The following is a 12,442-nucleotide window of genomic DNA, read 5'->3' as shown; positions in this document are numbered from 1 at the left end:
TATTCCAAATTGTAAAGACTCCACTTAATCTAATTATGTGTTAAAAGGGATTGTTCCACTTTAACTTGCAGAAATTACTAATTCACATTTTCTGTTTAGTCTGCTTTCTTGTGAATACCAGAAATACTGTCCTACAAAGAACTATACAAGCTCCTCATCTGTAAAAGGCACGGTTTCTTCCTGGTGTAAAAATAAAACTGACAAAGGAATCCATTTTCTAAAAAACATGTCACTAAAGGATTTATGACTTTCCTTCATTTTTTTCCCCCACAACTAGCACAGATTTCTCTTTCTCAAGGTTCATTTCTAACACTGTGTAATTAAAGTTTGGAGATTGGGTTGTGGGTTGGGTTTTTTTTCAAACACTAAAGCAGCTTCTTGTAGTAAGTAATGTCAGCCTTGGGTGCAGACAAGAATGCATTAAACCTCAAATACTGCATTTTAATGGGAATCAAATTAGATTGGTCTCATCTTAGGTGGCACTTGTCAACACTACACACCAAATCCTCACTGGCTGTGTTGTCAATTTACCTAAGTTTTTTTTCTTTCCTCTGTCCACAAGGAAAGGTCTTTCTTGATCCCCTGGCAAAGCAGGGAAGCTCTGCCTGCCCAGGAAAGCATTTGTGGACAAGCTTTCAGACTCCTCTCATCGACAGCTGAAACATTGACAAGTGTTTTACCTGTCATTATGTAAAACTGTTAACACATGTTTCCATGCTACTTAAAAATGCAGATCTACATATACAGACTAAATTAACATAGTCTATAATAAGCCTCACTAATCCTCCAACTAAGAACAGATTGACATTTAAAACTGTCAGGAAAATTCAATGCCTGAAAAGGATTTATCTGCACAAGCCCAAACCTTTTCAGTCGGTCAGATCATAATAAAAGGCTATAAAAGGAAAACAAAGACTTGGGAAACCTTGTCTCAGCTGATGTCAATAACAGAACTACAAAACCCTCAGAGGAGCCAGGAGTTCATTCCTGGTACTTGGGGCTGTGCCCTGAGCCAGTGCACACAAGAAGTTCACAATCCTCTGCTCTCTCCTCCTCCCTCCTCTGTTTCACAGCAGTGTAAGCCACATGTCTAGATTTAGACATATACATAGTCTTAGATGCTTCCAGGGGCCCTTTACCTGTTTATCTACAGCAGGTACATTTAGATTTTACTCTCTTGAGAACTGCTGTCCCTTCAAGGCACCCATCACTGTACATTGTTACAATGTCCCATTGAGTCCACGAAAACTCCCACAGGGCCAATAACAAATCACACATGTAAGAAGTACTGATCTAGTTTCCTTTCCTGAAAAGTTCTTCAATGCAAGGACTGCCTTTGAATTGTGTGTGTGCATAGTAACCTGAGTCAGGCCTCTACATGATACTTTAATATAAATAATTTTAAAAATGCAGGCTAAAGTAATTAGTACAATGCTGTAACTCACGGCAGGTAGAGCTTATCTTGTGTGATCCAAGAACACCCCAAGAGGCTTCTCCCACTTCTTTCACCTCGGGAGTTTCTCCACTCTCCTCCTACCCATCCCCCTCATCCCCTACCACTTACACCAGATTTATTCCTGGAAAGCAGTTTTCTCCACACACAGATCACACATTAGAACTGACTTAGAGAAATTTGATCTCCCAATTAACCCCACACCGCTGTAAGAAGCCTCCTCTATTGTTTTCTGAAGTAAAATTGAACTCCTTGGTACTACTATGCTGCACATGGCCTTAGATTAATGTCTTTTCTACTTTTTCACTGATGAAGGAGTTGTCAAATAAACGTGCCCTTTAGCTAGCTGTCAGGGAAAAATAAAGCCTCCTGTGGCATTCAGGAAAAATAGCACAGAGCAGAAAGCAGGATTTTGTATCCCAAAGTGGATAAATCTATATTAGCTGAAAGCTGACTTCCACTTGAAACAAAAAAAAAAAAAAAAAAAAAAAAGGCAGTTCCCCACTGAAAACCTCGAATCTTTTGCAAACACATTGCTATTCACAGAAGGTCCCACTTTCCAGCAGTACAAACCTTCACTTTCCGGGTCCCTCCAGAGGCTTTCCCGTTCCTGTACCCTCTGCAAACCACAGCACAGCCTCCAACAAAAAGCAGGAGATATTTTGATCCCGAATAGGGGCACTGAAGCCACCTCAGGAACGATGATCTCTGTGCTCCCCTCACACTGAGCACGGGGCAGGAATGGCAGAGTGGGCAGAGAATCCTGCCCAGCTGAGCCGGGTTGTTCCTCAGCAGGTCCAACGAGCCCCAGGTGTGTCCCCAACCACACCCCAGGGCACAGGTGCAGGCAAAGGCCCAGTCAGGACTGAGTTGTTCTGAATTTACATTTCATAGCAAAGAGAAGCAGGATAACTTGTCTTGTGCTGCTTATTGAAGTTTAGGAGAAGCCACAGTGCAGAGCCTGTAAGCTCTGCAGGAGCTGCCTAAGGAAGAATGATAAATTTTCAGAGAGGGAGTTAAGAGCACAGGGGAATACCCCCCCCCGGGCACCCTCTTTCTTGATGCTTCAAGCCAGGGCTCCAACCACTGCACAGCCATTTCTTTGGAACATTTCCATATCCTGTACTGCCCTTGTATTGCTAAAATCTTCTCCCTCATCTTCCTTTGGAGATGAGAACAGCAGGAGAGCCAGGGAATCGCTCCTGCTAATGCCGCCTGACCCAGCCACACCAGAGATTCCTAATGCTGCAGGAACAGGCTGTTCACCCAGCAAAGCAGAACTGCTCGAGGAAGGGGAGAATGAGCCACAAACCCCTGTGTGCTGCCATCAGGAAGTGCAGAGTCAGACATTTCATATTGGTTCTCATAATAAATAAAATTAGCTGAATATTTTTTACAACTGTGTCAATTGGAAACTATTTTGTTATTATCCAACTTGCACTATCCTAACTAAAAAGCAATCCAGGTAACTGCAAATGAAGGAGTGACATTTTTTTGTGATGTGAATTCCCCAGTGAACATGAAATTAGCAGATGTTTTTGAAATACTAGTTATTTCTTTATCTATAGCACTTTTTCATTGCTGGGGGACATTCAGAAACAATCTGGGCTTTTACCAGATGTCTGCAAAGTAGTAGCTACTCCTTGATCCACTTGACTTCTTTAATGCCTGAGGATATGTTCAGCATACATTTGGTAAGAGGAATTTTTATTGGTTCTACGGTTTTATGCTGATCATCATCATGCTTGTTGTCATAAATAATAGGGTACTCTAAAAGAGATGTGATTCTGGGTAACAGGACCAAGCAACTGGAAAAAATTCTCCCTAGAATAGGTTTTCAGATTTAAACAGAGATATTGGTTAGACTGTATGTATTTGCAAACCTATTTCTTTAGGCAAAGATTAGAAAGGCAAGGAGAATCACAAAGTCAATTTTAACTGTGGATACGCACCTAAAAAGCACATTAAATTGTATCTTTGTCTGTGGCTCATGCATTTCTCCAGTGCCCTAGAACAAGCTCAACAACACTGAAATCTGGATGAATTATTTTAGAACATGAAAGAAGATTTTAATTGTTGGCAGTTTTCAGTGAAGTTCTTCTCATCTGCACTTGCACCACGTGAATGGGAAGGAGGGAGAGAGATGGACTGAAAAAGCTCTACCTTTAGCTTTGTATCTTGAGCTCTGAACAAAAACATATTCTAAACAGACAGCACAAATGTGACACTAAAGGTTTCTCCCCTGAACTCTGCTCATTTCAAATGCAAAAAAAACCTTGAGAGCTTCAGTTGAAAGCATTGCTACGATAAAATGTGAGGAAAAAATCCAAATGGATTGAAATCTCCCAGGTTAACTAAACAATTGTCTGAGACAGACCAATCAAGGTGGTTTTCACTAGTCTGGGGAAAAAAAATGCAGCTTTTGAATAACACTGGAAAAGTCTGGCCACTTCACTTATTTTCAGACTCAAAAACTGAACACAATGTCTGATGACAGCTGTGGAACTCTGCCCATGCCAGCATCTGGCCTTGAGGTCAGAGTAGTGTGCCCAAGCCAGAAACCCTTGGGTGCTGTGCACCGAGGAGCCGGGCACGGGCAGCAGAGCACTCGGGGTTCAAAGGGGATCGAGCAGATATGGATTCATCAAAAGCTTCATTTCACTGAACGCCCTGGGAGGCACTTGTCACTTGTTTCTTACCTCCCTCAGAGAAAGGAGAAGCTAAAATATCATCACGAAACCCAGAGGAAAGAACTAAAATAGCTGCTTGTGCGAGTAACTCATCCATCAGCCTTTATTTTTATTTTGCAGACTGGTGAGGAGGCCAGGGACAGAGGTGAGTATATTGAGAGGCCGTCCCTTTGTGCAGCTGTGTGTTTGAATTGATGGGACAGGCCTCAGAATGACAGATGGATGCCTGTAGCTATTTGATACATTCACTGAATGAATAATAAATAAAAAAGCAATGCAGTGGCATTTAAAGGGCCTCAGTCTCTACCACCTCCCAGACAAACAGGCTGCCCAACCTCAGACTTTGTACAACAGGGAGCTTTACAATTCTCAAGGACTTGTTTTACTGTTAGGACTGGGCAGAAATTGATGAAGCAGAATTTCAGTCTCTGCTGTTGAGAAAGAGTCCTTTTTCCATAGGATTATCCTCACCAGAGCTTTCACTACCAGGAAATGGTACCACTCTGGCTGTAATTAACTCAGAATACATGTAAATGTCTTAGACTTGTGCAGTAACAAAAAGCAGCAAAGACAAGGCACAGCAGCTTCACCAAAAGCCTATTCCACTGCAACCAGTGGAAGAATTTAAATTAGATCCTTAATCCATACATGTTTTATCAGAGCTGCTTTTCTTCCACATGGTGTAGGAAGATGGAGCAACAACCATAAATACAGGCATTAAGTGGGCTCCTTTCTATTACTAGAGGGACAAAGTTATATCAGCAAGTTGGATCTATTTAATATACATCATACTGCCTGTAATAGAGCCTGTTAAGTCCTAGCCAAATATAAGCTCATTGTTCTCCTCCACTTGCCATTCCCTTAATATCAGAGCAAATATCCTCCCAAAGAAGCTGCAGCTGCTACTCCTGAGGTGGTTCATAAAAACTCATAGCAGCCTTCAACTGTAAACACAAATGTGGCACTTAGTTTCACTACAGATTTAGTCCACTCCCCTTCCCAAGACATTTGCTTTGATGACAAATGCTGCTGTCTGATAGCAAAGTCATGGCATCCAACAAAATACAGATGTGACTTGCCAATTTAATTTAAAAAACCCAAAACAACAAACCACATTGATGCTTGATTTCTTTTTAAGACATGTAAATGAAATTTTATTAATGAGATCTTATTTAATCTACCTTACTTTCATCACTAAATTGCTGCTAGCTAAGCTTGAGGTAATAGCTGTGATACACCACCATGTCCATGTTGTTTCAGTTAAATGCAGATATTTTTATTAGAATTGAGTGGTACCTTGCAAACTAGGCTAATTTAAAGGCAGAACATCACCATTTGCCTTTGCAGGAGCTGGACGCTGCCTAGTCCCTACCTGGTCTTCATTCCATGACAGAGAACAGGACATACCAGCTGCTCCTCTGGATTACTCTGCCTTCCCTACATTTTGCACATCAGAAGAAAGCTACTCTGAAGCATATCCCACTGCTCTCTGCAGGGAAGGCCCTCACCAAGCACTGCCACAGGAGACAGCAGGACCCCCAGGTGACAACTGTCCGCACAGCCAGCAGGTACCTGGACCTCAGGGGCATGGCCGGGTTCAGGAACGAATCCCAGGACATGTGTCACAGGAGACTGGCAGCCCAAGCAGTGATTTGCAGAACCCAAGTCTGATTATATTCTCAGAAAAGTAAATTAAACAATTATTTTTGCTTTCCAGGGGAAGAGTGGGTACAGCAGTCTGCTCTGACTACACTGTCACAGTGAATAGATGGTATGTTTGCAGTACAGGGAAACATGTCATGTTTCCTTTGCCAAAGCTGCTCCCAACAGGCATTTCCACCACCATCAAATAAAATCCTACTGGATATAGTATCTCTTCAAGACTTTAAAGTTCCCCTTATGTTCTGCCAGAAATAGCTCACTTGCTTACCTGAAAAGTAAAAGGTTATTGAGGCTGTAGAGCACTGTGCCTCTGACAGGCTTCCTCCCAAACACAAAGTAAACACAAGTCCATCCAGTTTATGGTCCCTGCACAGACAGATAGCCAGGCAGCTGCAGCCAAAAGCAGATCTGTGGGTAAGTATCACTCACTGCACACAACCACAGGCCTCATCCTACCCTGCCTGCACCACTTTTCCCACCAAAACCTTTGAGATGTGCAGTCCTTAGCATGCATGGTGACACGTACATTTGCAGGACACTTGTGCCCCAGGAGACTTCCATCCTGGAGGGCAACAGGTCTGTAAGGGGTAAGGTCAGGTATTACAAACCATATTTGAAAGAGCTATCCTCTTAGAGACTTCAACCTATAACCCCATGAGTCCATTTTTCTCCAGGGAGAGGGGTTTGCTGTGCATTTCTCTCTTCAGGAAATATCACATACAAATGACTTTGCTTTTAGCATATCTGCAAATTCATTTCTTCTTTCTCGAGAAAGTCCCAAAAGGACAGACTAGCAGTAGCCACTGGGAAGGCAGTTAGATGGAAAGGATCTAACATCTTATGAAAACCTGTGGCATAGCAGAACCCCTTCATCCCTTCTTTTCTTTCTTCCTCCATCCCTCCCTGAAACTGTAATCCTGAAAGCTTGGTTCAGCATCTCCTCAAACCCTTCCATCAGTCCCCTTTATATAAAACAAAGAAAACTGCCTGTCTTGTCAATATTTAGCAAAAATTTTCCTAGCTATTTTATCTTGAATAAGATGAAGCTACAAAACTGTTTAGACAACAAAGAGTACCTTTGGCAGTGACTTAGTGCCTTATTGGGCCCTCTGCCACAAGTTCCTGTGGTCACAAATGGCATCAAGGACTTCTGCCATAGCTTCCAGGACCAAAAACCTGAAAAAACACCATTAAACATGAAAAAGGAAATTAACATCTCTACCAGAAATTCCTAGGAAAGTTCCAGCATTGAAGGAGACCTCCTATGTCTTCTCTCCTGGGAAAATTTCCTCATGCATCAACTTTAGGTCTAACCAATTCTTTATTTAACAGAAATAAATTAAATAACTCTTTAACTAACCAGTTGGTTTGGTTTTTTTAATCCAGATGAAAGTGATGAACAGAAATCCCAGAGAAGACACGGACATGCACACTTATCCCAGTCCTGGTGAAGGGCAGGCCAGGCCAGGCCAGAAGTCTGGGGGATGAAGCCAACAGCCATCCCAGCCCTGACACAGCTCCTGGGTGACAGCCAAGACCTGTCTGCTCCTGGGACCGAGCCCCCTGTGCTGGCCACACTCACAGAGCCCCGCTGGGTTCTGCCAACCCCTTCAAATTGGTATTCAGAGAGGACATAAATAATCACACCTGCATACAGACATACCTAAAACTGGACTGTACACACGATTCATGTTTTGGACCCTAATTCAATAATGTGTTACAAGTTTTCTATGGTTTCTGTGGTTTGCTTCCTTTAATACAAAATCTGCCCCTAAGGACTTAAAGCCCCTATAACCAAAAATGTGCAGCAGCATCTTAGGAAGTGTGGCAAAAATTTGTACCGACAGCTTTTTTAAAGGTCACTCTACGTGACACCAAAAAGTCTGCTTTGCTGGAGTGTTTGCTGCTTGTTTCACTGCTAAATTAATAATCATCTCCTACCTTGCTTTAGGGATACAAGGTCACAGAACCCCCCGGGCTTTTCACTACTGGAAGGATATAATGGAGATCATGAATAGCCCAACACACACTGGGACTTACCCATCCAGGCCTTATCTCCAGGACTGACTGCAGCAAATCCCTACCCGGGAATATGGATTGGTGACAAGCAATCTCAGTGGAGGGCCTTTAAATCAAGTCACTTTGCACCATGGTCTGAGACACATCCCAAAGCTGGTTCACCTTCAGGGCACAGCACAAAGCTCATCCATCTGCTCAGGCTGCTGCTGAGGGAAGGGGAGAGGATGTGTGTATCTGTTTGCAGCAGAATGTCAGTTTGGCTGCACTTAAGTTACTCTGAAAGGCACTGAATTGAATGTGGTATTTTTTTGTATCTAACAGTTGTTTCCAAAATTTTAAAAAAAGGCTGTCCCCTTGAATCCTTTAATATGAACACTAGAGTTTAGCAAATGTGAGCTTATCGACAGCAGATTCAATTTTATGTGCACTATGAAACAAAGAGTAGACTTCAGTTCTCAGTCCTGTTTATTTCAGGGATGCACCTATTTCTATGGATCCAAATGCCTGAGAAGTTTCACAAATCTGGTCCTTTCACTCAAATTATATAGTTGAAGATTTTTGATTCAAATATCAGATAGCAGAAGGAGAATTTTTACATTAAAACACAGAAATTTTCTGAAGTATACCAGTTTTAATTTAAATACTGAAAGAAACTTCCTATAATTTATATGTTCAAGTATTCTACAATGTAATTTTTAAAATATAGAACTAAGTACGGTCATCTGGCATTTCAGGTGGCCCCAGGATTTCAACAGATTGTACTGAAAAGTAACATTTGTGACATTTAACTTCCAGATATTTAGCCTTTATATCCCTTTGGAATGCAGTCATCATTACTTACTGTATTATCCATGCCAGTGAGTCTTATTATACAAATAAGATTTTATATATACATAATATATATATAATTTGTATATATTATACAAATAAGATTCTCAGTTCTGTTGCTAAAATTCACCAGCAGCACTTCACCATTTTTGCCCAGCAGTCCTGCAAAGCAGCCAGGATTAATGGTGTTTTCATGCCATGACCCATTGCCCAAATAGCCCATTGGCCACAGAACAAACGAGTCAGAACTTCTACTTCAGTCTGTTGAAGCCTTCAGGAAAGGATTACAGACTCTCAGCAACAAAGAAAATGTGCATTTAGGATTGCTGGGTTTAACTCTCAGCTACAGTCAAAGCTTTGCAGGTCACAGTGACCAAAACACTGAAAACACTGCATTTCATGTCACCTTCCTTAAACAACAGCAACACCTTTCTGTGCTGCAGACTTTCTACAATAAGCTCATTAGCTTTCTAACTTGCTTGAATTAGAGTTTTCAAGATTCAGAGGAGTTTTAAGTTGGGCATTAGGGAAAGGTTCTTCCCCCAGAGGGTGGTTGGGCACTGAACAGGCTCCCCAGGGAAGGGATCACAGCACCAGCCCTGGCAGAGTTCAAGAAGCATTTGGACAACACTCTCAGGCACCTGCTGGGATTCTTGGGGCTGTGCTATGCAGGGCCAGGAGCTGGACTTTGATGATCCTTGATGAATCCCTTCCAACTCAGGATATTCCATGATTCTATGATTCTAAGATTTTGAAGTCTCACTACACCAAAATTCAACACTGAAGAAATTCAAGCTCCTACTCAAATGGAAAAGCTGAAAATTCACTGTGGAACAAAAATACAAAAATAGCTGCTGTTTGGGATTTTTCAGACAAGCACAATAATATAATGTAAAAATTAAGCATTTGTAATTTTTGCATTGGAACTGTTAATTGAAATTTGCACAGCTCCATGGAATGCATGATTAAGTGGAGAAACAGGCAGAAAAAAATTCCAACCACATCTGTGCACAAGAAAAGAGTTAACTGAATATCACTTACATTCAGATGTACCAACATTCAGATGCTACTTCAGCTGAAGCTGCTCTTAAGGAAACGTAGCTGGATGGTTTGTTTTGAAGACATTCAATAGTAGGGTTGAAAAGAGAACAGTTTCAGATCAAAACCAAAGCAGAATTAAAAATTGAAAATCTTGTCAGAAAAACTGCAACATTTTGCACAATTTAAGCTTTTGATGGAGGAAAAAATGCTTACTATTGCAGAACTGATATTTTTAGTAGAAGCAGTGTTCTCTTTCAGCAGAATTTCTCCAAGGAAAGGGTCCCAGCCATCACTGCCTTCCTGACATCCAGCTGATGATACTTCTACAGCTGCAATAAGTATTAAAACTGTGACTCCCAGGGACTAGCAAAGGTACTGCATCTTCTTGCTCTCAATACAAACTCAAAATAAAGAATAAGAAAGGTGGTTTTAAATTCATAGCCACTTTAAAGGTCACAGAAAGTATTATACTATTACAAGATTAGCTAATTATATTATTTATGGAAAGCATTTGTTCTAGGAGCAGAGATTAGACATAACTACAATTGGATGTGTCTGTGACAAATCTAGAAATTAAACAAAGCTCCCCTAAAGTCAAAGGCAGGGGATTTTTTTTCTCCCATAAAACCACTCTGGACGTGCTGTCCTGGCAGGAAAACCTCCTTTCCATTATTTATTACCCTGTGAACTGCTACTGGTAATGCTAATAGCTCTCTGCATCATTCCTAGAGCTGAGCAACTGGTGGATGCTGAGATTTCAGCTGAGTTGGGGTCCAGTGACAAATTCAAGCCCTATGTATGCAGACGAACTGCAACAAATAAATAAAAATATTCCATTCGAGCTAATTTGAGGAATGAAATCTCTCCAAAGGACCAAGTTAGAAGCAACAGAGAGAAAAAGATCAGCCTAATTTAGGGTTAGTAAGGAATTTGCAGCTCTTGTGTCCTGGCAAAGCTTCATGTGCCCATAGTTTCAGAAGTGGATTACATGGGTCTCTTTGAGCTGATTGGTCCCCAAAGTTTTCGGGATCTTTGGCAGAGGATGCAGGAGTTTAAATAAGAATGTCATGGCTTGTGTCAGAAAAGCATCTTCTGCTAGATTTCTTCTCTTTACATTATTTAACTTCAAAGCATTTTAAGGCCAAGCTTGGCAGAGGAGGTTGATTTTAAAGGTTGAGGGCTTGATTTTGCAAGAAAAAAAATTCGTTATAATTACTCAGTACACTTCAGCCCGTTCTTGCTCACACTGGCTGATAAAAACTCATTACTGATTGTTGGAGTACTCCAAAGGGATCCAATGAAGTATCAGCTCTATGCAATGGGGGAGATAAGGCTATATTAAACAGCCTAGAAAACTAGGGACAACCTAGAAAAAATCTTGAACAGAAGGTCAAGTATAAAAATAACATGATGCATTTAAACCCAGTTAGTCCCTGAGCAGTTCCTTCACTTCCTTGCAGCACATGCAGTGATTTACACTGGGCAGCAGGGCTATGCTGTGGCAACTGCTGTATCTGTGTTTTATACTCTTTTTCACAGGATTATCAAAAAAGTAGAAAATAATGCAGAACCAAATCTAAACCTAAATCTTCAGGACTTGACAGCTTAGAAAGAAAATAATAAAAATAAACTTGTAAAAAAAATGCCAAAAGAGGAATTCTTCAGCTTAAATAGCAACTGAGAAAGCGAAGCAGCTCGTGAGGCTCTGCCCCACAGGGCTCTCAGCTCAGCCTGCAACACTGCCCTGCAGGGAGAACAATTGCCAGCCATGGCTTCCAGACCACATTCTGCAAGAGGAGGAAAGCCAGGACAGCTGCCATTTCCCTCTACATGCAGCAAGGTTGGTGCCACTTTTTAACCAACCTTTAGCTCACTCAAGTAATATTCAAGTGTAAAAATAACCCAGGCAAAAGCTGGTCACCTGAAAAAATTCATAGGTAACCTGGCAAAAAGCAGTATTTTCAGTGAGTTGATCACTTTGTCACAACCTTTGCCATGTCCTACTCCCTTTGTGAGTGTAGTAGTACTCTCTTCTGTGGTCCATCACCCAGAGGAGAAACTTTTTCGGCTGGGAGGCAGATGGATGGTGGCTGTCCTGCTGGTGAGAGAAGGTGCTGGGACCGCAGCAGTGCTTACCTGGACTTGAATGCAGAGCCAGGCACAAAAATCCCAGATTCTAACATCTCTATTTCTCCCTAGACTCCATTTCAACACATAACTGTATAGCAGAAAATCTGGCATTTGGGGCCTGCTTGTAACACATTTTGTTTACATTAACAAGACCTGTGTCACCTGCCTCCTCCTCCCCTACAACTCACACATTTTCTTCATTGTTTCCATTCTGAGCCACAACAGTTGAAGCCTGAGCATGTTGCTTAGCAATACAGGAGTGGAATAAGCTATGCTCAAAGCCTTCCTCCTCTGCTAGATGCCCTGTAGCGGCCATTACCAGAGGAAAAATTGACTTTTTCATTATCTTCTTATTGTTTCCAGGGCAGTTTCTCCCCTGTTCCCATTGCATCTGCTTTAGATTCCCCTCCTCCCAATATTCTCACATTAACCTTTTCTTAGACACAGCATCTACTCTCACCCCTCTCATAAATCTAATATGCTTCTCAGCTGTAGGGTTTTTGATGGGAATTTTCTACCTCATTCTCAGTAAACTGAATTCATTACAGATTTAAGCAAACAAATCTGGAGTGTTACAGGACAATGCCTGCAGGAAAAATAACCTCTGAGTAAGCAAAAT

General features: G+C 41.6%; 1 long non-coding RNA gene across 1 annotated transcript in view; it reads right to left on the bottom strand.

Moving 5' to 3' along the window:
- Positions 1-7,984, bottom strand: part of LOC120324556 — a 247,636-nt gene extending 239,652 nt beyond the window's left edge. Inside the window, exons 1-2 of the long non-coding RNA XR_005565947.1 lie at positions 7,846-7,984; positions 6,882-6,981 (exon numbers count right to left, since the gene is read on the bottom strand). This is a non-coding gene — a long non-coding RNA (uncharacterized LOC120324556). The remainder of the gene's footprint in view (positions 1-6,881; positions 6,982-7,845) is intronic.
- Positions 7,985-12,442: the final 4,458 nt, after the last annotated feature.

This window comes from Pipra filicauda, unplaced genomic scaffold (assembly GCF_003945595.2).
Source record: "Pipra filicauda isolate LSUMZ 115617 unplaced genomic scaffold, ASM394559v2 scaffold58_size5111680_pilon, whole genome shotgun sequence".
Taxonomy (NCBI): domain Eukaryota; kingdom Metazoa; phylum Chordata; class Aves; order Passeriformes; family Pipridae; genus Pipra; species Pipra filicauda.
Note: the sequence above shows the minus strand (reverse complement) of the source record. Positions and strands in the feature narration are given on the sequence as shown.